The 26553-nt window shown below is 38.0% G+C and overlaps 1 long non-coding RNA gene across 6 annotated transcripts in view; it reads left to right on the top strand.

The window, feature by feature from the left end:
* Positions 1-5736: 5736 nt before the first annotated feature.
* Positions 5737-26553, top strand: part of LOC306643020 — a 97624-nt gene continuing 76807 nt past the window's right edge. For all 6 annotated transcript variants that reach the window (XR_013758775.1, XR_013758776.1, XR_013758777.1 and 3 more), the window contains exons 1-3: positions 5737-5866; positions 24869-24928; positions 25817-25914. This is a non-coding gene — a long non-coding RNA (uncharacterized lncRNA). The remainder of the gene's footprint in view (positions 5867-24868; positions 24929-25816; positions 25915-26553) is intronic.

The raw sequence follows: 26553 nt of genomic DNA, 5'->3' as shown, positions 1-26553 counted from the left end.
AGCAACATGGGTTTGTGATTGGCATCTAAAGTGTGGGAGGTATGGTCTTTAAGATTGAGTCCACATTCTATGGGCTAAGAACTGAGTTGTGTGTAAGAAATGTACTGAATTAAATGATACCGAGCTAGTGTCCACAGAATGCAGCATTGCTTGCATGGTAGGTGAGATTAAATAAAACAACAAAAAATAAAATAAAGTAACAAACTGCACTTCCCTGGGGTTAGAAGTGTATTTTTGAGTAAAAGTATGGGAGGTAATGCACTTGAGGTGAGTTTTTTCTCTTTTTGCACAGATTGTGTATCACTCTAATGAATGTGAAAATATAAAATTTTAGGTGTTTCTAGCAATTTGAGATTATAATACTTCTTTCCTCATACTGCATTTTTTACACATTTTAATGAAGTTTTCTAAGCAATGTTAATTAAAATATTATTTGCTAAATATTAATATTTTCAAAAATAAGAATTACTGTTCAAATACATTTTTCTCTATTTAAATGACCTATATTATGACACATTCCCTAAGATAACCAATTACTCTTAAGTATCATGATTACTTTCCTTGAACACATAATTTTTATTTCTATACTTCAAAAGGAAATGAGTATCAATATATCATCATATGATAACAAATAATCATTTCTATCATGGTTATATGTAATATGGATCAATTTGATCTTAGAGTAGAAACATTAATAAAACAATAGAATAATAGTAGGAACCATCAGACAGATTTATTTAATTATATCAAAGACTACTCTACCTACATAAAATATATGCTAGTTTTAGTAAGTTTAATGTACATCTGTACTGATTAATTCAGTGTTACAGTAAAGATAATAAACATACACATCACCTCAGAAATCTTTCTTATATCCCTTTGCTATTCCCTCCACCTATCCCTCTCTAGATTCCTTCTTTATGTCACTTTGCCCCATTCTCAGGAAAACACTGATCTTTTGTCACTGCAGAACAGTTTTCATTTGTTATAAAGGAAATCATAAATTGCATATTCATTTTATCCCTTCTTTTATGTGACCTTATTATTTTTAAATTTATTCTTATTTTTGCATGTATAAATAGTTCTTATCAATAGTTCTTCTTTTTTATTACTGGGTAAAATTCCATGACCTAGATATACTACATTTTTTATTGTCATTTGAGTTGTTCCCATTTTGAATAATTTTAATTGATTAAGGATTTTGTCTAATTAAATTTATTTTTGAGGTGCTGAGAATCGATTTTTTAAAATATTTTAGGGGGCAATGTTTACTTTAGGGAAAATATTTTAGAGTGCAATCAATGGCTAGAATATTTGGTAAATGTAATAGTAACATTGTAAGAATCTGACAGATTGTTTTCCAAAGGGGTCATACCATTTCTCCCCACCAACAATGTATGAGACTTCCATTGTCCATTACCTGGACAAAACTTAGTAAGGGCAGCCCTTTTTTATTCCAGTCATTTTCAAAGGGATATAGTGGTATCTCATTGTGGTTTTTATTTACATTTTGTAATGATTTTTATCATATCTTCTTTCTTCTATCTCTCTTTCACTTTCTCTCTTCCTGGTACTGGAGTTTAAATGCAGGGTTGCTTATCACTGAGCTACATCTTCAGCCCTTTTTATATTGTTTTGAGGTCTCACTAAGTTGCCCAGACTTAGGGTCTCACTAAGTTGCCCAGACTGGCCTGAAACTCATGATCCTCTTTCCTCAGCCTCCTGAGTAACTGGAATTACAGCCATGCACCACCATGTCTGGCTAATTACTATATATAAATATATATGTGTGTGTGTGTGTGTGTATTTTTCTTTTATTTTTCTTTTTATATATGTATATTTATATGCAAGAGAAGGCACTTGCTCACTCACAAAATATACCAAAATTTCTGGGATTAAAAGGCTGAAGGTCACCTTTCTGCAGAGACACAAGCAAGGTACTCTTCTCTCCTGCCAGCCCATTTAAGTTGGAGAGGCAAAAGACATATATTTACTTGGTTGGCTTTGCCCAAGCCATGGCCTGAGGATAAATGCCAGAGGCTTTGGTGACTCTAGATAACCTCAGTACAATTTCACATTCCCCAGTTGATGGCAATGACCTATTTGAAAGTCTGCCCTATCAACTTTTGATGGTAGTCACAGTGCCTCCCATGGTGACCACGTGACACGGGTGACCTGAGTGAGAAGGAACAGGAAGTGAGGAGGAGACAACACCTAGGCCCCACTGTACCAGGAACTCCACCTGAACTGCTGTACTGCAGACACAAAGAGTCCCTTTTCCTCCCCAGGGGCCCTTCACCTCAGTCTCCTCTAAAATAACAGCCCCTGGGGAAGTGTATGGGGGAGACATTTTAATAATAAAAATGTGTCTCAATCTGTAGCTCTTGGTACCCTTAGTGTGTCTGTGGTGGGGGTTAGGCTCTGCCTGGTCACTGGTGACCCTGGTTAAGGACTGTTGGTACAAGGACAGATCACAGTCCTGAGTTGGAATTTCTTCTGAACCTTCAGGGGTGAACTACATTTGCCTAACCTATATTTACTAAGTTCCCTTTGGGTTCTGTGGGTGAGACCCCCTCACCTAAGAGTGCTCAGTCTCCTCTGTTTCCTTTGTCTGAGTTCCCTGTCCTTTCCATGCTCCTTCATTTCCGGGTCCTATTGGTGAGCTCACCTCAGTTTACCGTGCTCACTCTGCTCTCTGTCATATTTCAGGTTCACCAATGCAATCCTTATCAAACTTTTCTGGTCCCTGTGTGTGAGCACTCCACACCTCACTGTGCACAGACTTCTCTAGGTCCTGTACTTAATGCAAATTCACATACCAAAGCCCAGGGTCATTTAAATCCTATGGTGAGAACCAGTCACATACAGGTGCTCAGTTTTCCCTGATTATTTTGGAGTGCCCCTTATCTTCCAGTACTCTGCTCCCTCTGTTTCCTCTGGGTGAGCTCCCCTCATCCAGCAGTGCTTAGTATATTCTGGGACCTCTGGGTGAATGTCCCTCACCTAGCAGTGCTCAGTCTCCTCTGTGCCAAGTGCTAAGTTCACATAACCAAACTTATTGCAGTCTCATCTGGTTCCTGACTATGATAAAATGTAGCTGAACATTTCTCAGCCTTCTCTGGGTCCTGCCAAAATCTCATCTCATTCAACATTGCATAGAGTACTCTGATTCCTGTGTGTGAGTGCCCATCACCCATTAGTGCTCTGATTCCACTGGATCCTCATGGTGATATCTCCTCTCCTAACATTGATCAGCCTTCTCTGTTTAAGCTGCAATTTTCACATAACCTGTCTTTCTTAGTCTTTTTTTTTTTTTTTTGACCTGTTGGTGAGCACCCCTCACCAAATAGTGCTTAGTCTCCACTTTTTCTTTTTTCTCATTTTACTAACCATTTCTTGCTCATTTTATCTGGGTGATTTTGGTGAGTATCTATCATCTCAGAGTACTTAGTCTTCTCTGTGTCCTGTTTTAGGTTCCCCAAGGTAATTCATGCCCACAGTCCTCTCAGTCGTGTGAGTGCCCCTCACCTGACATTGCTCAGTCTTCTCTGGGTATTGTCCTTAATCTCCCTTCACAAACCATTGCTCAGTGTCATCTGAATCCTGTAGTGAAAACACCTTTTACACAGATATTAATTTTTTTTCTGAATATTATGTTGGAGTGCCCCTTACCCTCAAGTACTCTGTCTCCTCTGTGTGTGTCCTATGGGTGAACATCCCAATCCAGCGGTGCCCTGTATACTCTGGGACCTCTGGGAGCACCTCTCTCCCAGCAGTGCTCAGTCTCCAGGTGCCATGTGCTACGTTCCCAGAGCCAAACTTAACTCAACTTCCTCTGGCTTCTGTTTTTGATCATAGAGAGCCTAACCTTGCTCAGCCTTTTATGGATTGTGTCTTAATTTCACCTGCCCCACTATTACTCATGGTCTTCTGAATCCTGTGGGTGAGTGACCCTATTCCAACATTACCCATTATTATTTGTGTCCTGTACTTAATCTCCACTCCCATGACATTAGTCAGGGTCCTCTGAGTCATGTGGGTGAACACCACTTTCCCACCGGTGCTCAGTCCCCTGTGGGTATTATTGGATGGTGGAATTGCATCACCTGTGTGCAGTCTCTACTGAGCCCTCAGCAACTTGATAGATTGAATTAAATATCTGGGAGGACGCCTTTCCTTCTAATGCACCATCTCAGACCTTATCTGTGTGTCAACACCAGCACTACTGTGGAAATTTATACTAATGTGGATACCTCCTCTTTTGAAGAAATTCAATAGATTCTTGGTGCTGCCATGCAGATAGACTCCTTTCTAATGCCTGAAAACCCAAGACAATTTTTAAGGATGTCAATGCCCATAGAACAGGGTATCTCATTCTACCATTAATCATTGACAATTTTCACACCTTTTATAAACTAACTAAGGTCTTATGGGTGATGTAGTTTGGACAGGATTTCTGACATCTTTCTGAAGAATAGAAAATGATATATTTAAGAATTTTCAGAATCTCTCTGATATGTCACTAGTTGCTCCCTTTTGACAAGATAGTAAACCTCCTATGACACCAGATTCAGGCAAAATGTACCCTTTCAATGGACAGTGTGAAATGTTCCCAAGGACAATTTCCTGTCATCATGGAGGACTTCTTCGGATGTTTGAAAATGCAGCAGTGTCACATCATCTGTAAAATACCTGAGACCATGGCCTGAGGGACTCCCTTGATAAGGGTCCAAAACTGTGAATCATCTTGATGAGCACCTCTCTTCCAAAAAGAAGTCTGTCTCCTCTGACTCCTATGGTTAAAAAAAAAAAAAAAAAAAAACCAAAACAAAACAACAACAAAAAAAAACATCATTTAACATTGTTCATGAATCTCTGTGTCCTGCCCTAAGTCTCCCCTCAACCATCATTGCTGAAGGTGCTCTGGGTTCTGTGAGAGTGCCCCTCATCCACATTGCTTCAATTCCACTGGGTCCTCTAGTTGATTGCCCTTGTCCCAATGTGGCTAAATCTTCTTTGTTTAAGCTGCTAAGTTCATCTGACCTCTTTTTCTCAGTCTCATTTTGGTCCTGAGGGTGAGTGTCCCTCACTTAATAGTGCTCAGTCTTCTCTGTTATTTTTTTCTGAGTTTCCTAAACTTTCCTTGATCATTATTCTCTGGGTGAGTTGTGTGAGTGCCCTAACCTAATACTACTGCTCAGTCTTCTATCATCTTGTTCTATCTTCTCCAAGGCAATTCTTGCTCAGACTTCTCTGGGTCCTGGATGAGCATTTTTCACCTGAGAGTGTTTAATGTTCTCAGGGTCTGTGCTTAATCTCCCTTTACACAACATCGCTGAGTGTCATCTGAGTCCTGTGGTTTTTACCCCTCCACACAGGTGCACATTTTTCCCCTGAATATTGTTATGGAGTGACTCTTACCCTCCAGTACCCTGTCCCCTCCATGTCATCTCAGTGATTGCACCTCATCCACTAGTGCTCAGTATTATCCTGGACCTCTGGGCTAGCACCCTCACCCAGCACTTTTCATTCTCCTCTGGACGATGTGTTAAGTTTTCCTAACTCTCTTTTCTCAGCCTCACCTGGCTCCTGTATGTGAGAATAAATAGCCTAACAATGCTCAGCCTTCTCTGGTTTCCCTCTTAAACTCATATTCTGCAACATTTTGCAGGGTCTTCTGAGTCCTGTGGTGAGCACCCCTTGAATAGAGTTGCTCATTTCCCTGAACACTAAGTATTCATCATTTTTTCTAATTTCCAGAACATAGCAAAGATGAACTTAATGAAATCAATCCATCTGAAACCATGGAAAATTTCTTCACTGAAAAGAGTATGCATGGTTCACATTGCCATTGCCAATTCCCATTGTAAGTGTGATTGCACTGATATTTATATTAGAAATAGCATAAGGAGGGAGGCAGTCCTCTTCATTGTTGTTAATGAAGTAGAGATAATTTCTAGTCTTAACATTTTTCTTTAGGGAACATACCAATTGCTATTATTGAAAGATTTGTACAATCCCCAGCATCGCCAAAAAAATAAAAAAAGATAGATATGTATTTCAGTGTTTCTCCATGGTTCCATGGTGAAGCACAATCTTTAAACAATTCCAAACTGTTGTAGAATAATATTCATATAAAACACATTAGAAAGAACATATACAAAATTGAGATGAAAACATCCAAGATACAAACAATGCAATTCATATGTTGGTTTGTGCAGCATTCATTGTAAGATGCTGTGCATGATTCTAAAGGTTGAGTCTGAATATCTGTGCTAAGCTTTTGATGGCCCAGGCATGGTATATAGCAGCCACACCTGCAGTCAACATGTGGAAGGTCTTACCTCCAGAATGTGGAGACCCTCCCATAGGGTGTCTGGCCAGACGTTAACAGTGAAGTTGTTCCCCTCAAGGGGAATGCCTGAAACGTTTTTGATGGTAAGTTAATAACTCTTCCCCAACACTAAAAAATCAAATGAGTTTTCATTTATATTAGGTTTTTTTATCAATATTTGCCCTGTTGTGAATTAAAACTGAGAATCTGAAAAACACTATATTCACATAATGTGTACATATTACGTGTTAACATACATAGTATTTTTAGTAAAATATGTATTGATCACCAAAGAAATAAGTGGAAAGAATAGTATTGTTGTAAAGTTCTGCAAATCTTGAAATTAGAATACAGCTGGATTTCCCTCTTTCTATATTTTAAGTTCATCTTTTGCCATTTAACCTGTGGGAAATTCAACTATATACCTTTTTTTTTTTTCAGTATTGGGGATCGAACTCAGGGCCTTGTGCTTGCAAGACAAGCACTCTACCAACTGAGCTACCTCCCCAGCCTGGTCAACTATACACTCTTGGGAGAACCAGAATGAAAAAGGCAAATAACATTTGGCTTTTACAATAAAATAACTTTGAACTTGTGGTACCCTAGAAGAAACTCTGGTGTTCCAGGATCTGTCTTGACAATGCTGCTCTATATTATTACATTTTAACATGCTGTATTGTTCACAGTGGCTTGTTTGTATATAGATATCATTTGTTATTTAGAAATGTTTGCTTTGTTCTTGTGGTTATCTTCTTACTCAAGTCTTATTTTCTTGGCCCCATTGTTTCTAAATTTAAACTTTTAATATATGACTTGTTGGTTTTTTCCATATACTTTACTGTGGTATAATTAATTTATAAAAACTTGAATGCATTTATGTTGTGTCCTAAGGAATCTTCAGGCCTTCCAGGATAATAAATGTATCCATTTCCCCCAGAAGTTTCTTGCTTCCCCTTTATTACCTCCTTATTTCCAAGAAACTGCTGTTGTGCCCTTTCTCACTATAAAATTTTAATACATTATATAATCATACATTTTTCATGTTCTTGTCTTATAGTAGAATTTAGACTTTCACATCTTCTGTGTATTGTTTTCTTCCTTTTTAGTACTGATTATTTTTTGTGTATATTTTAATCTGTTTATCCATTCACTTATTCACCTCTGCTATAAATGCAGAACATACACACAGAACTGTATTTGAATTTCTCTTGGTTGATGCCCAGAAGTGGAATATGTTGACCATGATGTAGGTATATACTTTAAGAATCTGCCGAACTCTTTCCAAAGAGATAACCACATTACATTCCCAACAGCGTGTACAAAGTTACAACTGTTCCAAGTTTTCACCAGTCCATGTGCATAATGAGTTTTTTCATTTATTGTTAGTGTCTTTTTCTTGTACTGGGAATTGAGCTCAAAGTCTTAAGCATGCTAGGTAAGTACTGTACCTCTGAGGTACATTCAGTTTTCCTTTTCTTTAGTACTTCGTATTTTACATACAAAGTCAGCCAAAACTCAGGTCATGATGATTTTTATGTCTTGTTTCAGAAGATTTTATATTTTTTCAGTTACATTTATATCTATGATCAGTCCCCCTTAGTTGCTTATAGTGTTTAAGGCAGAGCTTGAAATTATTTATTTATTTATTTATTTTTTAACATATGGTCACAAAATTTTCCTGCACCATTTGTGGAAAATATTCACCTTTTCCCATTGACATGGCATGTTTGTCAAAACTTGCTTGACCACTTAGGTGTGAGTTTGCTTGTGTCCTCTGTCTTCACCTGGTCTCATTTTCCTTATACGCTGTGATGTTTGCTGAGTTCTGCAATAAGCTTGGAACTGGGTAGTGCTGTTTCTCCAACTTCTTTCTGCTGGTTTGACACTTCTATACTCCACTCTTTTACTCCATTTTAGATTCAGCTTTTCCACAAGACTTGCTGGGGTTGTTTACAGATACAATAAAATAATAACAGTGTAAGGAATAATGGAGATTTTTAAAAATATTGAATCTTTTCATATATGACCATGACATATCACTCAATTTATTTAGGTCATTTAAATTTCTTAGTTTTGTTTTATGTGCACAGTTTTCCAGGTATAGGTCTTGAATTAATTTTTAAGATCTTCATTTTACTTATTTATTTATTTTTTAATGTATATTGTGCTTGGGATCTAACCCAGTAACTTATACATGCTAACAAACTCTCCAAAACCCAGCCACTGAGTAATTTTGGTAAAAAATGTTTATTTATTTATTTATTTATTTGCATTGAATAGGACAGGAAGATAGCAAGCAAGCAACATGTCTTTTACAATAGCAAAGGTAGTAAAGTGACAGATTCCTCTGAAGAGAAGGGGCCCCTATAGGAAAGTACTGACTTGTTCTTTTCAAAGGTTTGGGGCCCTCCTCCTTTTTATATCTCCTCTGACTCCAGGCTCTCATTCCATGGACACATTTGTCAGCTAGAAATTTGGCCTTATTGGCATATGCTCTGTTTTCTCTCATGTCTGCCCTGCCTTTGACTTCCTCCTTTGCCATCCTGTCCATTCTAAATCTCCCTCAGGTTTTTATATTAATGTTTCTTTGATGGATTGTGAAATTTATTCATAAGTACTTACACTTTTTGATATCTGTCGTAAATGGTGCTATTTTAAAATTCAATTTCTTCTGAGTGCAAAGAGCCATGCCTGCATTCCCAGCTACTCAGGAGGATAAGTAAACATAAGTAAAGCCAGTCTGCAAAATTAAAAATACAATTAAATGCAACTGAGTTTGTGAGTGTCCCTGGATTTCATCCTCAGAACAACCAAAAGGGTTGTTGTTCTTATAATATAGAAGTGCAATTGATTTAAAGTGATTTTTGCAGTGACATTAATTTTTAATTTTTTGTATGACTTTTATCTGCAGAATTTGTCCATTTAATTGTTTTAATTTTTAATCAATAAAAATATTCTAATTATTAATGAATATTTTGGAAACAGATAAAATGAAAGAACAAAGTTATAATGTCCTATTTTTTTTAATATATTTTTCTTGGACTTAAAACTCCAATATTTTCAATCATTTGATAACCATATTATTTGTTTTTTAAAAATATTTTACTTTGGAGTAGGTAAAAATTTATGTGCAGTTATAAGAAATAAATCAGAAATGTATACTTCACTCCATTTCTCCTAATGGTAAACCATCTTGCCTACCTAGTGTACTGGCACAATTGGTAAGTTGGACTCAGTGTGCTCCAGTTTAAGCCTAGTCAGATTCACCAGAGTTACATGTACTGGCATGTGTGCATGCTTCTGCAGCTTTTCCATATACGACTCTTCACATGCAGATTATCATTCAAGATTTAGATTTATATCATAAGCATCCCTTGCAAAGACTTTTGTGTAAGTTGGTATTAATTCCTCAAATTATTTGTAAAATCTGTACACAGCGATGCATGCCTGTAATGCCAGGTATTCAACAATGTGTGTTAATGAATTACACATTGTGTAAGTTTTGTGGATTGACTCTTTTTACCCAGGGACATTCTCTAAGCAGGTTGCTGTGTCTGTCAGTATTTTCTTTCATGTTATTGCTCAGTTGTACTCTGTGGCATGAACAAACAGCCCTTCATTGGCCAACATCAAAAGTTCATGAAGATATTTCCAGTATGGTGGGTGCCTATCAATCTAGCTGTGGCATATTTATATTGGGATATTTGTGGAGCTGTTTCCATTTCCTTGGGATAGATGCCAAATTGAGCCACTGCTGGGACCCATGTGTAGTTGCTTAAGGAAGTGTCAAAGTATTTTTAAAGGTGCTGTATAATTTTACATTTCCACCAACATATGTAAAGTGATCTGGTTTCTCTGCCTTTTCACCAGACTTGTTTTTTTTTTTTTTCTGATGCATATGGATTAGTTTCCCACTGAGGTTTTATTTCTATGTTTGAAGTGACTAACAAAAAATTTTCATGTTTTTACTTTCCCTCCTTTCTTGAATGAATACAGTTGATCTTCCTGCAGATCTTGTATTCTATATTACATTAAAGTGATTTCTACCTTGTATGAGATTTTTAGTTAAATATTATACATAGATAGTTGTGTTGATGCTGGACACAGCTTTCTTTCCTTTCAGAGTCTGGTTTTATTTACTTTTCTTTTTTGAACTTGATAAAATTTCCAGAACTTTCCTTTTATTTTTAGTGTGATGAGTTTTCATTATGAATTGTATCAAATTGTGTCCAATGCTTTGTTTTGCATCTACTAGAAAATTATTGATTTATAAAGATTGATCCATCTTTACATTCCTAGGAAAATTCTCACTTGGTCAAGATGTACTATCCATATTTTATATTTCCAAGATCAATTCATTAAAATTTTTAGAGGTTTTGCACATATCTTCTTGAGGTATTTGGTCTATAGTTAAGAAAACCTGGGCACATTGGTGCACATCCGTAATCTCAGGTACCCTAGAGGCTAAGAACAGGAAGATTGCAAGTTCAAGGTCAAACTCAGAAATTTAGGGAGAACTCTCAAATTAAAAACTGTTAAGGATGAAGTTAATAGTGCAGCACTTGCCTACCTTGTGTCATGCACTGGGTTTAATTTGCACTATAATAAAAAAAATAAGCTTTAAAAAAAAGTAAACCCAGTTGAGCCTAGACTTAATGGAAATATTTCAGTCAATTCAAATTCTTTAATAGATACAGGGCTGTTCAGGTTATCTCTTTCTTATGTAAGATTTTATATTTCTAGTCTTTTAGGAAATGTGTCTATTTTATCAATGTCAGTAAATTTGTAGACTGAAAGTTGTTGTAATCTTTTTTTTATTTCTGTATTCTAAACATTGATAGGATCTCTAGTGATATTACAGTTGCCTTTTCTAAATGTATTCTCTTGTGATCAGAGCATATAGTTAGCATAATTATAATCTTTTAATTTATTGAGAGTTTTGTGGATTAGACTAAGGTTTTGTCATGAAAGTGTTCTTCCTTGTATCCTGGAAACCAGTAAATTTTGTGCTGTTGGTTTGGTGGAATATTCCATAAATTAAATTAGGTCAAGTTTGTAACTGTTAAAATCTGTATCCTTACAAATTTCATTTACTTTTTAATTGAGTGGATTGTTGAGATCTCAAAAAATAATTGTTATTTTTCCTCTTTTTTCTTTTCTTTTTTTTTGGCACTGGGGATTGAACCGAACCACATTACTAACCCAATTTTGTATTTTATTTAGATACAGGATCTCAGTGAGTTGCTTAGCACCTTGCCATTGCTGAGGCTGGCTTTGAATCATGATCCTACTGCCTCAGCCTCCCAAGCTACTGAGATTATAGGTTTCCTCTTTATTTTTATCATGTATTTGGCAGTCTTCATGAGTGCAATGTTTAAGATCATTTTGTGCTCTTATGGATTGATCCCTTTCTTAAATAACCTATTTTATTCCTGATATGATGGTATCTACCTAGAAGTCTATTTTGCCCCATAAAAATTTTTTAAGAGCAGCATCCCTAGTAATAGGACTGAGTGACATTATCATATATCTCCTGACCTAATACAAGGGTAGGTACCTACTACATAGTCACTTAGTGCTTGTGACAGCTCTGACCTTGAGCATATTCTCTATATTTAGGGATGGTTCCAGCACCCTCATGTGTTCACATCCTACCCTCCAGATTACTCTTTGAGTGGTGTTGTTTCCCAGCTTATAGATGATGAGATACTCAGGTGGGACATTCCTTGTCAAGTGGAGGACCCCTGATGGAGGTCCCAGAGTCTGACTTCAAAGCTCTGTCAGTCACTTTGGCCTACTCACAGTGCTCTTCCTGAGGTGGTAAGCTGTGGGTTCATGATGTCTTTTCTTGGTTGAAGTAAATATTTTTTTTTAGAAGAGAAGGTCTCAGAGGCATGCCTTAATGTTCACTTCTCTTCTCTGCTGAAAGTCTCATTTGGGCTCATCTTGGTAAGCAGTGAAGAGCAGAAGCCAATTAATTGACTGAAATGCTATTTGGCTGACCTTTGCATTTGACCTTTGCCAGCCAACTGTGCCCTTTCCCATAGACATCATCTGCATTGTCCTTGGAGTTTTCGCATGTTTACTGGATAAGGGACTGTTTCTGTGGAATGACTGATGTGTCTTTATTCCAATCAAGCCAGCAAAAATCCTTTTGTGACTTCTCTATCACCATAGGCTTACACAGGGGTTTATATTATTGCCAGCACTTAGAATATCAGTGTTCATGATTCACAGCACCTTTCAAATGTGTGGGCTGGATGGGATGTCCCCATGCATACACAAAGGACTAAGCTCCAGTGGGCTGTGTCTCCATCCAAGGTCACTCATTTAGGAAGAACATGACCAGAGTAAGACCTGGCCTTCTGAGTCCACATTCATTACTTGGACCATGCTAACTCCTGCATTATTTGGGATCATAGAATAGTCAACCCTCCCAGGATGCCCTGCACCAATCCTTCTGTAGGACTGCTGAGTCCTGAGCTGCTTCTAAGTTTATTTTATTTTTCATCAAGAAAACTTTTAAACATTTATGAAAGCATGATGAGATACATTTCCATGTACAGTAGTGGTCAGTACTTCTGATCTGCATGTTTAGCCATTTAAACATGCAATACTAAAGCATAAGAATGCTTCATTTTTGCATTTTACTTGGTATTGTACCTTTCTGTTTAATAGTTTGCTTGAATCAAAATTCAGATAAATGCCACACACTGTCATTTGTTGAGCACTATGTTTGTTTATCCCTCTCTTTTCCCTTCTTGTTTATTTACTTTTGTACAAGGAATTGACCCTAGGGGTGCTTAACCATGGAGCCACATCTGCAGTACATTTTATTGTTTGAGATAGGGACTTGCTAATTTTCTCAGGGCCTTATTAAGTTTCTAAGTCTCACTTTGTTTTGCTTTCTCTTGGCTTTGGTTTTGATTTTGGTTTTCAAAAATGATGTATTCTTATTAATATTTTAAAGGGCAAAAACTGGGTGTTGTCAGCCTCACTATTCTAAAACTAGTAATCCTGTGCTGAACTTCTCCTGGCGTAAGTCTTAAGTGGTGGGAACAGAAATTTTCTTGTAGTAATAACATTAACAGGTCACTTTTGTTGGCAACAGCTGGTACTAAGGTGTGCATAAATAACCATTTGCGTTTGACACAAAATTCTTGGGGCTAAGGCTCATGTTGAAATTGCAATTAATAAAAAAAATTGCCACCTTTCTGCCTCAGCATCCTAAATTGGGTTGCTGAGATTACATGTGAGTTTTTAAATTTATTTTGTGTATAATATACAACATACATGTTGTTTTGAGATGTATATTCATATATATATATATATATTATGTAATCTTTGTATATATATGTAATCTTCTGAAATACTTCCTTCTGGAAAAATCTCTTTTTTGGTAGCAGATCCTGAGTCATTAGTTCCACTGGGGAATGTTTCCACCCCCTACTCTATCCCACACCACATTCTTTTAAGAAATCTTTATGAAATGTGGACTTTTTTATTCATGCAGTCTTGGTCACTGAGAAGCCAAGGACTTTTTTGTCTGGTGTGTAGATTGATGGGATGTTCAAACTTGATGGTCACCAATGGAACTGAGAGTGTCTTCAAAGATTTGTGCTTTCTTTTCTCAGGTCTGTATTGGGAACAGAGGCCTCTAAAGTATATTTACTCTCTTTACAAAGAATGAGGTTGCTGATTGACCATTTGGAGAAAGAAAAAATATCACAGCACTGAAGTAGAACAGAACTTTGAAGGAGTTATTTCAAGGAAACCTGAAGATACATTTAGCATTCGACAGTAAGTTGTTTGTGTGTGTGTGTGTGTGTGAGTGTGTGTGTGTGTGCATCTGAGTCTGAGAGAGAGAAGCAAACCAATATTTCAATATACCCAAATATTAAGACATGAGAATTAAGTAATGTGGCTTTGAGATATGAATTTTACAATTTCAGATTAAGATGGCCACAAAAGTCTTACAGGCTGAAGATCAATCTACTTGAATCAAATTTGTGCATTTGGCTTTGTTGATTTCAGGGAAAATAAAGAGAGTGCAGTTAAGCCTTCATATGGGGGCACAGTCATAGACACCATTAAAAATCAGAATATCTGGTATTCTGGGTAAACATTTGGTGGCAGGCCAGCCCACCTTTCTTCCCAGAACCTTTCTCCTTTGATTCCTTTTCTGCCCATCTAGCCAACATGTCATCCCTGATGAGCTTGCAGCTCTCTTGAGCCTACATTCTTCTAAGTTGTTTTTGCCAGTCCAGATCTGTCATGGGGTCCTCAGTTATTTTTCTCATGAATCTGTCAGTTCTGGTCCCAGACCCTCCCTCTATTCTGCCCTATCATCTGCATTCCACTGTCACCTCTAGTCACTTTCATCTTTGGGAACCTTTTGTTCTGGATGATACTGGCCATAGTATTTGGGCAGTGAGTTCAGGGGTCCCTAAGCTCTACCCTGAGCCCCACCTCTTGGAAGTTGTATAAGCTCATTTCCTTTCCTTGCTGTTTTTATCAGTAAGAGGAAATAGGTGATGATGGGCCTGCCTTGTGGAGGTGACGAGTTGGCAGCCTGCAGTGTGGGAATGTGCAGTGTGTGCGGAAGCATGACAACACTGTTTTCTGCAGTAACCATGACAGCTAACACCACTATTGTTAATTGAGAACCCAGCATTCCAGCATTGGTGGGAACAGGTCATAGGCCTTGAGTTTATGAAGGGTTCGGCATGTGAAAAAATGGAGCAATGTGGCCAGTGACCACCTCTACAAAGCTTATTGTGTGCTGAAGCCTGGTGGGCAGTGTCCAGTAGCATTTATAGGGATACCACATGAGGGGGTAAGGGGCAAGATGAAGGCCAGAGAGGAAGGCAGAATCTTACCCACAAACAATAGTCTCTGGCAGAAAGGCCTTGTTCTACCTCCTATGTATTATAAGCTTTTTCTTTTCCAGTTGGTCACAAAAGGCCAATTTTTATTTAGTGTTTTTATCATTCAATGGGGGAAATGCCACTATTCACAAAGATCAGTAGCTTTAATAGGTGTACTTCTTGGGGACGGATGTGGAATCATACTGAGTATCAATAGTAAATACTATTAGTGCCTATCATGATATAAGGACTTTTGAAATGAAAAACATTCACTTCTTTTCAAAGATTTTCAATTTTTAATGTATTATTTTAGTTGTAGATGACACCAATACCTTTATTTATGTGGTGTTGAGAATTAAACACAGTGCTTCACACATGGTAGGAAAGCTCTTTACCACTGAGACACAACCCAGCCTTGAAATGTTCCCTTTGATTTGAAGGGGGTGCATTTTCTTCTTCACACCAAATCCCCATCTTCCTTGAAACTCTGATCAGGAAATCAAACCTGACATTCAACTTGTCCAAGCACTGAGGCTGGTAGGAATGGTAGTCATATAGCACTACTAAACTCAGTCCAATGTCAAAGAACTAGTTAGACTGTTTTATATTGTTGGAATATTCTGACTAAAAAACTTTCTTTACACTAATTAATCTAGAATTCACCTCCCTACAACTTCTATCCACTTGTCTCATCTCTACTCTCTGAAGGAAGGATTAATGAATTTCTTTCTTTGATATAATTTGGGAACTACTTATATCTGTGGGTGGAGAAAAAGTTGAAGAACATGTCAAGAGCCAACATAATCTAACATTAAATATCATGTGGAAATAGTGCCTTGTCACCAATCCTACTTAACACAACCCATACTTAACACAACCCGTACTTAAGTTTACAGTGCACCAATTAGAACACTGCCTCTCCATTACACAGGGGGAAAAGGCAATTTTATCAGATGTTACATGATCACTGTCAGATGCATCAGAAACTCAGCATCATCATACATGCTCCTGAAAACATTAAACAACACATTGTCACTTCAGTAATCATTCTTCACGATACCATGAATTACAAAATGCAAACTCCAAAAATGCAATATCACCTGATGTAAGAAAATTGGTGCCAGCACAAAACCTTAGGCATAACAGGAAACAAAAATACTAGAAGTAATGCTATTATATACTCAAGAGTATACTGGATAGATTTTCCACATAATCATGTAACCATAAAAAGAATAGGAAGTAAAAAATATAAGAACATAAAAAATTTAAAAGAAACAGATACATTTCATATTTGATAATGTAGGTAAAATTACAAGTCACTATTAACTTAAGATCTCTTCATTTTATGTGGTAGGAAGACATAGGGGATGGAAAGATAGAATGAAACAGACAGTATTACCCTAGCTATATATTTGATTACATGGATTGTGTGAATCTATATTGTATACAACCATAGAAGTGAAAGTTGTACCCATTTGTATATGATGAATCAAAATGCAGTCTAAAATTTTTTTTAAAATTTAATATTAAAAAAAGATTTCTTCCATTTCTTATCAGAAAAAAAATTTTCTTTTACCTGCAGCTTCTCACAAAAATAAGCATATATTTCTACCAAAGCTCTCCTAAGGAACCTGTAGATTTCTAAGTACCTAAAGTAATTATATAATTTGTATTGATAGCATAGATTGATATATGCCACCATAGTACCATAGAAGCAGCAGTGTTCTGACTTGACCTGTATTAATCATCTTCCACTGGCAATATCTTCAGTGGTAAAGAATTTGTACTTAAAAAAAAAACTGCCAAACCACTGCTAGGGAAAGTGTCCTGCAGTAGAGGAGAGCAGGAGGAAATTCATCATCTGGGCTACTGTCAGTGACAAATAAATGATTAAGTTTAATGTTTTTTTGAATTTCCAAACTTGTTGCATTTTATAGCAGAGACCTCTGACTCAACCAATACTTATATGTTTATACTGTAATCAGCAAATTAAAGTCAGAGTTTTCCAGGACAAGCTCCCTATTTCAACATAGAATTAAGACAAAACCCAGAATCCTGGATTTATGAACTCATTTATTCACTATAGATTAAATGTGATCCTTTGCCATAATAAAGACATATTATCAAGGAATGGTGATGACTAAAATATAAAACACACTCTAAGTGAGAATGGTTTAGATGAAACATTTAATGTCTGCCAACAATAATCACCTAATATGTCCCAACTCACAGGACTGCAAGGGAAAACTGGAGGATCGGGAGAGACAAGAGACTCGAGAAATGGAGACAAGACAAAAGCCTGATCAAGTTTTGTTTTTTGGGGGAATAAATCCCATTAATAACAAGTACAAAAGCCAAGCAGAGGAAAGCACGTGAAGGCAAAACTTGTCCGCGTGTCAGAGCTCGAACAAGGAAGTATACTTGGCCAGTCATAAAGTACCACGCAATCTAACCTGATACACACCTGGTATTGTCTGACAGTTAAGTTATGTGTGCAGGAGAGGCACGCCTAGCCAGCATCTGGCAGGCACCATCTTAGCTCAACATGTGGCAAGGTGGAGGTGTGGCCTGCCGGCTCTGGACACTAATACACAATTTTAAAGTTGGAAGAGACCTTGAAAGTCATCTATTCATTTTACATGTCATTGATGAAGAAGCAAAGGTAATGTACAGGAAGCAGGAACTCCCTAAAGATCACCTGTTAAACTGCTCATCAGTGACACAGAGAGGACTATAGAGCTGGGTTCTCCCATCTTCAAGCCCTGGTTATTTTTCCTGATTAAAGAATTAAGTACAGTCCAAATATTTATAAAAACCATAACAGTGCTAGAGAGATTAAGAAATTATATCTTATTATAAGTGCAAAATTATTGATATTTTATATATCAGTTAGAGAAGCAAGAACTTTGATTCCTATAAAAAAATTATTAACATGCATATTTTAGGCTTTATCACTAAGGTTAAGGACAATTTATAAAATATGACTTTTTCTTCCCTTCACATGCACAAACTTTAAATTTTTTTCCAACTAAGAATGACTTAAGTACATTCAAATTCAGGAGAGTCTTTTTTTTTTTATTTTTTGTAAACAAATGGGATACATGTTGTTTCTCTGTTTGTACATGGCGTAAAGGCATACCATTTGTGTAATCATAAATTTACACAGGAGAGTCTTTTGAAAATGTCACAACTTTTAACCAATTTGGGGAGTAAAACCCCCAAAACTTGGAGATTCATAATATTTTATAGGTATGAATATCCTTAAAACTTGAAGTAATTATCCCAACCCAGTTTATGCCCTCTGCCTGTCTTTTTCAGGCTTCAGAAATTTATTAAGTTATTTGAATTCAATAATTATTTTCCCTCTGAGATTTAAATACTAGGCAACAAAAAAGTCTCTGAAACTTAACGGCCCAACAAGTTGTAAAATCACTCAACTTCTAAGCCATTTGCTGAACAATATCAATTCCCACATTAAAAAATAAATAGGGACTGGGGCTCTGGTGGCTGCCCAGGGGAGGAGCTGTGAGAAGAGCTGTGTGGACTCAGAACACTGGGGCCTGCCCTGAGGAGGAGGAGGAGGAGCGTGGCCGCTTGGATTCGGAGTGACTATACCAGAGCTACAGGCGGTTGCCAGAGGAGGAGCTGCGCAGGGAGCTGTTTGGATTCAAAGTGACTGCTTCTGAACACCAGGGCCTGCCCTGAGGAGGAGGAGGAGGAGCGTGGCCACTTGGATTCGGAGTGGCTATACCAGAGCTACAGGCGGTTGCCAGAGGAGGAGCTGCGTGGTGAGCTGTTTGGACTCAGACCACTTCTGAACACCGGGGCCTGCCCTGAGGAGTAGGAGGAGGAGGAGGAGGAGCACGGTGGGTCATTTGGACTCACAGTGACTGCATAAGAGCTCCAGGCAGCTGCTCAGAGGAGGAGGCAATTGGTGAATTGTTTGGACTTAAAGCGACTGCTCCTGAACACAGGGGTCTGCCTGGAGGAAAAGCACGGAGGGTCACTTGGTCTCGAGTGGCCGCACAGGGGCTCCGGACGGCTGCCCAGAGGAGACCTGCAGTGGGTCACGTGGATTCAGAGCCAATCAGAGCGACCACTCCTGAACATCTTGGGGGTTACCTGGAGGAGGAGGAGGAACAGGGTGGGTCACTGGGACTTGGAGTGACTGACCAGGGCTACGGGTGGTTGGTGGGAGGAGGAAGCACGCAGTGAGTTGCTTGGACTCCTAGTCACCGCACCAGAATACTGGGCAGCTGTCTGGAGGAAGAGGCGTGTGGCGGGTCTCTGGGACTCAGAGCGATTGTATGGGGCCCCAGGTGGCTGCTCAGAGGAGGGGCCGCATAGCCAGGTGATTAGGTGCAGAGCAGGGTCCCAGGACCTAGGAGGCTTCTTGGTGGAAGAGCTGCACAGAGACACGCTTAGGGGCAGAGCGAAGGTTCCAGGACTGTGGGCAGATTCTCTGAGGAGAGGCAACCTAAGGAGATTCATCTCTGAAGGGTGAGGCTCCCAGGCCCAGGAGGTAGAGTCGGGCCCCTGGGAATATTGCAGAGGAAGGCAGCCCAGCCCAGTCAGGAGCTGTAAATTGAGGGTAAACTCTAGGAGGGGAACTGACCAGTGAGACCTCCCCAATGGGTGAGTCTTTCCTGCCAGGTGAGGTTTCCCCACAAGGACGGTAAACCAGAAACACAGGCCCAAACAGGCCTTGCCTCAGCCCGCAGCCTAGGTCCCCTTTGGATGACCATTAGTCAAAAAGTTGAGGCACCTCTGCCCACTAGCAGGGAATATACCCCACCTAAAGGCCACCACTCCTAGAAAGGCAGCTTCCTTGAGGAGCACCGCATTATCAACTTCCTCCAAGACTTCAGCCTACTGAAGGTTAGGAGGGGATATATATAGAAATCTTCAGGGACATTGTAAGTCAATAGAGGAAATCTGCAATATCTCAGCGGTCCACTGATACCTGAACAATATGAGAAAACAAGGAAAGAAAATGCCGCAAACAAATCTAGATGTTACATCAATAAAACCCAATGACAGCATGGCAGAAGAAAAGACAGAAAAGGATTTCAGAATGTACATAATTAAAATGATCAGGGAAGCAAACAATGAGATGAAAGAGCAAATGCAGGCATTGAATGATTGCACCAATCGACAGTTAAAAGAGCAAATACAGGAAACAAAAGATCATTTCAATAAAGAGTTAGAGATATTGAAAAAAAAACCAAACAGAAATCCTTGATATGAAGGAAACAATAAACCAAATTAAGAACTCCATAGAAAGCATATCCAGTAGGATAGAACACCTGGAAGACAACCTCAGACATTGAAGACAAAATATTTAACCTTGAAAACAAAGTTGAACAAACAGAGAAGATGGTAAGAAATCATGAACAGAATCTACAAGAACTATGGGATATCATGAAAAGGCCAAATTTAAGAATTATTGGGATTGAGGAAGGCCTAGAGAAACAAGCCAAAGGAATGAACAATCTATTCAATGAAATAATATCAAAAAATTTCCCAAATCTGAAGAATGAAATGGAAAATCAAGTTCAAGAGGCTTATAGGACTCCAAATACAAAAAATTACAACAGACCCACATCAAGGCACATTATAATGAAAATACCTAACATACAAAATAAAGACAGAATTTTAAAGGCTGTGAGAGAAAAGAACCAAATTACATTCAGGGGGCAACCAATATGGATATCAGCAGATTTTTCAATCAGACCCAAAAAGCTAGAAGGGCCTGGAACAACAGTTTTCAAGCCCTGAAAGAAAATGGATACCAACCAAGAATTTTATACCCAGCAAAACTTACCTTCAAATTTGATGATGAAATAAAATCCTTCCATGATAAACAAGAGCTAAAAGAATTTACAAAAAGAAAACCAGCATTACAGAACATTCTCAGGAAAATATTCCATGAGGAAGAGATGAAAAACAAAGAAGCAAATCAGCAAAGGGAGGAATTATCCTAAAGGAATTGTCAAATAAAGGAGGAAACAAGTCATGTCAAATAAATAAATAAATAAAATTTAAAAAATGAACCAAGTGACCGGGAAACCAAATCATATCTCAATAATAACCCTGAATATTAATGGCCTGAATTCATCAATCAAAAGACATAGACTGGCAGATTGGATTAACAAGAAAGATTCAACAATATGTGGCCTGCAAGAGACTCACCTCATAGAAAAAGATACCCATAGACTAAAGGTGAAAGGATGGGGAAAAACATACCATGCACATGGACTCAGCAAAAAAGCTGGAGTATCCATCCTCATTTCCGATAATGTGGACTTCAAGCCAAAGTTAGTTCAGAAGGAATAAAGAAGGTCATTTCATACTGCTTAAGGGAAGCATAAATCAGCAAGATATAACAATCATAAACATCTATGCCCCAAACAGTGGCTCATCCATGTATGTCAAACAAATCCTTCTCAATTTCAGAAACCAAATAGACCATAACACAATAATACTAGGTGATTTTAACACACCTCTCTCACCACGGGACAGATCTTCCAGACAAAAATTGAATAAAGAAACCTTAGATTTCAATAACACAATCAATAATTTAGACTTAATGGACATTTATAGAATATACCATTCAACCAAGAGCGAGTACACTTTCTTCTCAGCAGCACATGGATCCTTCTCTAAAATAGACCATATATTATGCAACAGAGCTAATGTTAGCAAAAACAAGAAGATAGAGACACTACCTTGTATTCTCTCAGATCATAATGGATTGAAGTTAGAAATGAAAGAGTAAAACACAGAAACTATTCCAACATCTGGAGATTAAACAATATGCTATTATATGATGAATGGATAACAGAAGATATTAAGACGGAAATTAAAAAATTCTTAGAGGTAAATGAGAGCAAAGAAACATCATATCAAAGTCTGTGGGACACTATGAAAGCAGTACTTAGAGGGAAATTTGTTTCATGGAGCACATTTAATAAAAGAGGTAAAACTCAACAAATAAACGACCTAACACTACAGCTCAAAGCCCTAGAAAAAGAAGAACACACCAGCACCAAAAGTAGTAAAAGACAGGAAATAGTTAAACTCAGAGCTGAAATCAATGAAATTGAAACAAAAGAAACAATACAAAAAAATTGACAAAATAAATAGTTGATTCTTCGAAAAAATAAAAAAAATTGATAAAAATTTAGCCACACTAACAAAGAGAAGATGAGAGAAAACCTAAATCACTACAATTCGGAATAAACAAGGAAGTATCACAACAGACAGCAATGAAATACAAAACATAATTAGAAGCTATTTTGCAAACTTATACTACAACAAAATAGAAAATTTCAAAGATATCAACAGGTTTCTAGAGGCATATAAATTGCCTAAACTGAACGATGAGGACATACACAATTTAAATAGACCAATTTCAAGTACTGAAATAAAAGAAGTCATCACAAGCCTACCAACAAAGAAAAGTCCAGGACCCAATGGGTTTTTAGCCGAGTTCTACAAAACCTTTAAAGAAGAGTTCATTCCAATACTTCTCAAAGTATTCCATAAGTTAGAAGAGGAGGGAACCCTCCCAAACTCATTCTGTGAAGCCAAAATCACACTGATACCTAAAGCAGACAGAGACTCATCAAGGAAAGAAAATTTCAGACCAATATCCTTAATGAACATCAACCCAAAAATTCTCAACCAACTTTTAGCAAATGCCATACAAAAACATATTAAAAAGATAGTGCACCATGATCAAGTGGATTTCATCCCAGGGATGCAAGGTTGGTTCAACATCAGGAAATCAATAAATGTAATTCACCATATCAATAGACTTAAAGTCAAGAATCACATGATTATTTCAGTAGATGCAGAAAAAGCATTTGATAAAATACAGCACCCCTTCATGCTCAAAACACTAGAAAAAATAGGGATATTGGGAACATTCCTTAACATTGTAAAGGCCACTTATGCTAAGCCCATGGCTAATATCATTCTAAATGGTGAAAAACTGAAAGCATTCCCCCTGAAAACTGGAACAAGGCAGGGATGCCCTCTTTCACCACTTCTATTCAACATCGTTCTTGAGACTCTAGCCAGAGTAATTAGACAAACCAAAGAAATTAAAGGGATACGAATTGGAAAAGAAGAACTCAAACTATCCCTGTTCGCTTATGACATGATTATATATTTACAGGAACCTGGAAATTCCACCAGAAAACTCTTAGAACTCATAAGTGAATTCAGTAAAGTAGCAGGTTACAAGATCAATGCTCATAAATCCAACGGATTTTTATACGTAAGTGATGAATCTTCAGAAAGAGAAATTAGGAAATCTTCCCCATTCACAATAGCCTCAAAAATAATAAAATACTTGGGAATAAATGTCACAAAAGAGGTGAAAGTTCTCTACAATGAGAACTACAGAACACTAAGGAAAGAAATTAAAGAACACCTTAGAAGATGGAAAGATCTCCCATGTTCTTGGATAGGAGGAATTAATATTGTCAAAATGGCTATACTACCTAAAGTGCTACACAAATTCAATGCAATTCCAATTAAAATCCCAATGACATACCTTACAGAAATAGAGCAAGCAATTATGAAACTCATCTGGAAGAATAAGAAACCCAGAATAACTAGAGCAATCCTTAGCAGGAAGAGTGAAACAGGGGGTATTGCAATACCAGATCTTCAACTCTACTACAAAGCAACAGTAACAAAAACGGCATGGTATTGGTTCAAAATAGAAAGACAGATCAATGGTACAAAATAGAGGACATGGACACGAACCCAAATAAATACAATTTTTTCAAACTAGACAAAGGTGGTATATATATATATATATATATATATATATATATATATATATATATATACACAATGGAATATTACTCAGCCATAAAGAATGATAAAATTATGGCATTTGCAGGCAAATGGATGAAATTGGAGAATATCATGCTAAGTGAGATAAGCCAATCTCAAAAAGCCAAAGGACGAATGATACCGCTAATAAGTGGATGATGACACATAATGGGGGGAGGGAAGGGTTAGTGTTAGGGTTAGAGTTAGGGTTAGGGAGGGGGCAAGTATGGAGGAAAGAAGGACTGTATAGAGGTAAAAGAGGGGTGGGAGGGGTGGTGGGAAGCAAAAAAAACAGAATGAATCAAACAGCATTACTGTATGTAAATTTATGATTACACAAATGGTATGCCTTTTCGCCATGTACAAATGGAGAAACAACATGTATCCCATTTGTTTACAATAAAAAAATAAAAAAATAAAAATAAATAAATAGGGCCTTTTGTTGTGGCTCAGTAGTACAGTGCTTTCCTAGCATGTCTGAGGTCCTGGATCAGTCCTCAGCACCAGTTGAGTATTTATAGCACCAGTTGACGAGTTGGTCATTTGAGTATTTTTACAAACAGTTTTGCAGAGCTTTAAAGCAGAGGATCCAAATGTGTGGTAGTTTCTGTGTCAGAGTGACAGCTTGACTATCAACTTGGAGTGTATTGTGTGTGGTTATCATTGGTAGGGTGAAATTTGAGGATTGAGATTCAGAATTCAAGCACTGTGGTAATTCTGGTCAAGTCTCATGGTGAGTAATTAGTTCAGGGTGCTGCCAGGTCCATTCTCAGGGGTCCTTTTATGGGTGTTAGGTGAGGAGGTTGCATGTGGTAAGGTTGATAGGAGTCTGGGTCTGGTGTTCCTGATGTGATTTGGAATGTCCACATATGTCCAGGTGAAAGAATGGACATTTTTTTAAGCTATCTGTTTTATCTTAACTCCCTAAGGTTTCCCTCCCAGTGATGGGAACAAAGCCCTTGAAGCTGTTCCAGGATATAAGATTACCAGAAACTGTTGACCAGAATCTATGCCCTGTTGTAAAACATTTTTAAACATGTTGTATGTTATCAGCAAACCCAGACCCCCTTTGGAATTTCCTGGCAGCTTTGTTCCCCTTTTCCCCTTCCATGTGCGACCCCTCCCGATGTGTGGTTTCTGACTTCATAAACTTGTAAGATTTTCTGCTAGGGACTCGACTCCTGGACTCCTGCATGAGTCATGAGTTGGGTCCCAGCATGCTGGAATAAAAGCCTCTTGCGGTTTGCATCAAGTGATGCCTCCTGTGGTTGACTGGGGCTGCCGTCGATCCGTGGGACAGAGTTAGGGTCTCCTTTTTGGGTGTCTTACACAGGTACTAGTTGGTTTATTTTTTTTATAAGTGAATGCACATAAATTATTTATCAGTTGTACCTGGTGGTGGTTTCAGGCAGATGGTGGTGATTTAATGGTACAAGCAAGGTATGGAGCCATCTATCTTGACACTTTTACTCAAAATAGAGTGGCTATGGTAAATTATTTTTCTACAAGATGGAGTAATTCAAGTTGAGGCACAGCCTGAAAACTACTGTTCCATACACCATGAGATATGTAGAAAAGTCTCAAAGAAGGTTGTGTGCTAATGCTCAAAATCTAAGAATGCATAATCCAGGGACTTGAGTTCATGCCCTAAATTTTTATGGAATCATATTTTATGTTTTTATTGATGATTCACATAACATAAAATTTAACATTTTAAAATATATGTATGAATGTCTTTAATGCATTCACTATCAATTCTTTTGAGGATGGAGCATTTGTGACAATTCAAGAGATGCAGATATCCCAGTGTAGGCAGAGGGTACAGAGGACCTCAAACAGGACAAGGCACAAACAGACAAAGCCGTGAGTGCTCCCAACCTCATGCACCTAGTTTCGAGAATTTGGCCTCCTCCCAGATCTATGTACATTTGAGGAAAAGCAGGTAGGCAAGGATCTGCTTGGGCCTGCCCCTGAGAGGTGCTCTATTGTCCTCTCAGGTCAAGGTGGGACTCTTGTGCTTCTAGATGCCTCTGACACTGTCCTGACTTGACCTCATCTTGGGGTGGAGAGGGGAACTGGGAGAGTGTTTGCCTTTGGCAGAACCTGGGGTCTGTGTTTGTCTGAGGGTAACCTCATCCCTGCGCCTCCACTCTGGTTCTCCAGTAAAGCTACACCCACCACCATTCTTGCTACTAAAGCTCCTGGAACAGTGTAGAGGCAGGAGTGGGTGAATCACCTCATGTTGCAAAAGGCACATATGGACTTTCCAGGGCTGGGATCCCCTGTGCCTGAATCTTCTTCTCCACAAGATAAATGAGGTGAAGGTCACACATACAGGAAAAAAGCAGCATAAATATCTAGACTTTTGCACTGCATGAAAAGGTGAGGGAGATGCCTTCCATGATGCCCACTTGCTCCTCAGATCCATGGGACAAACTGCACTTGTGAAAAGCAGTGTTTTCAAAATTCTCTGAACATTCACAATGGGGGCTGGGTAGGGGC

The sequence above is a fragment of the Sciurus vulgaris genome (assembly GCF_902686455.1).
Source record: "Sciurus vulgaris genome assembly, chromosome: 13".
Classification (NCBI taxonomy): domain Eukaryota; kingdom Metazoa; phylum Chordata; class Mammalia; order Rodentia; family Sciuridae; genus Sciurus; species Sciurus vulgaris.
The sequence above is the reverse complement of the archived record's forward strand: the minus strand, read 5'-3'. Positions and strand labels throughout refer to the sequence as shown.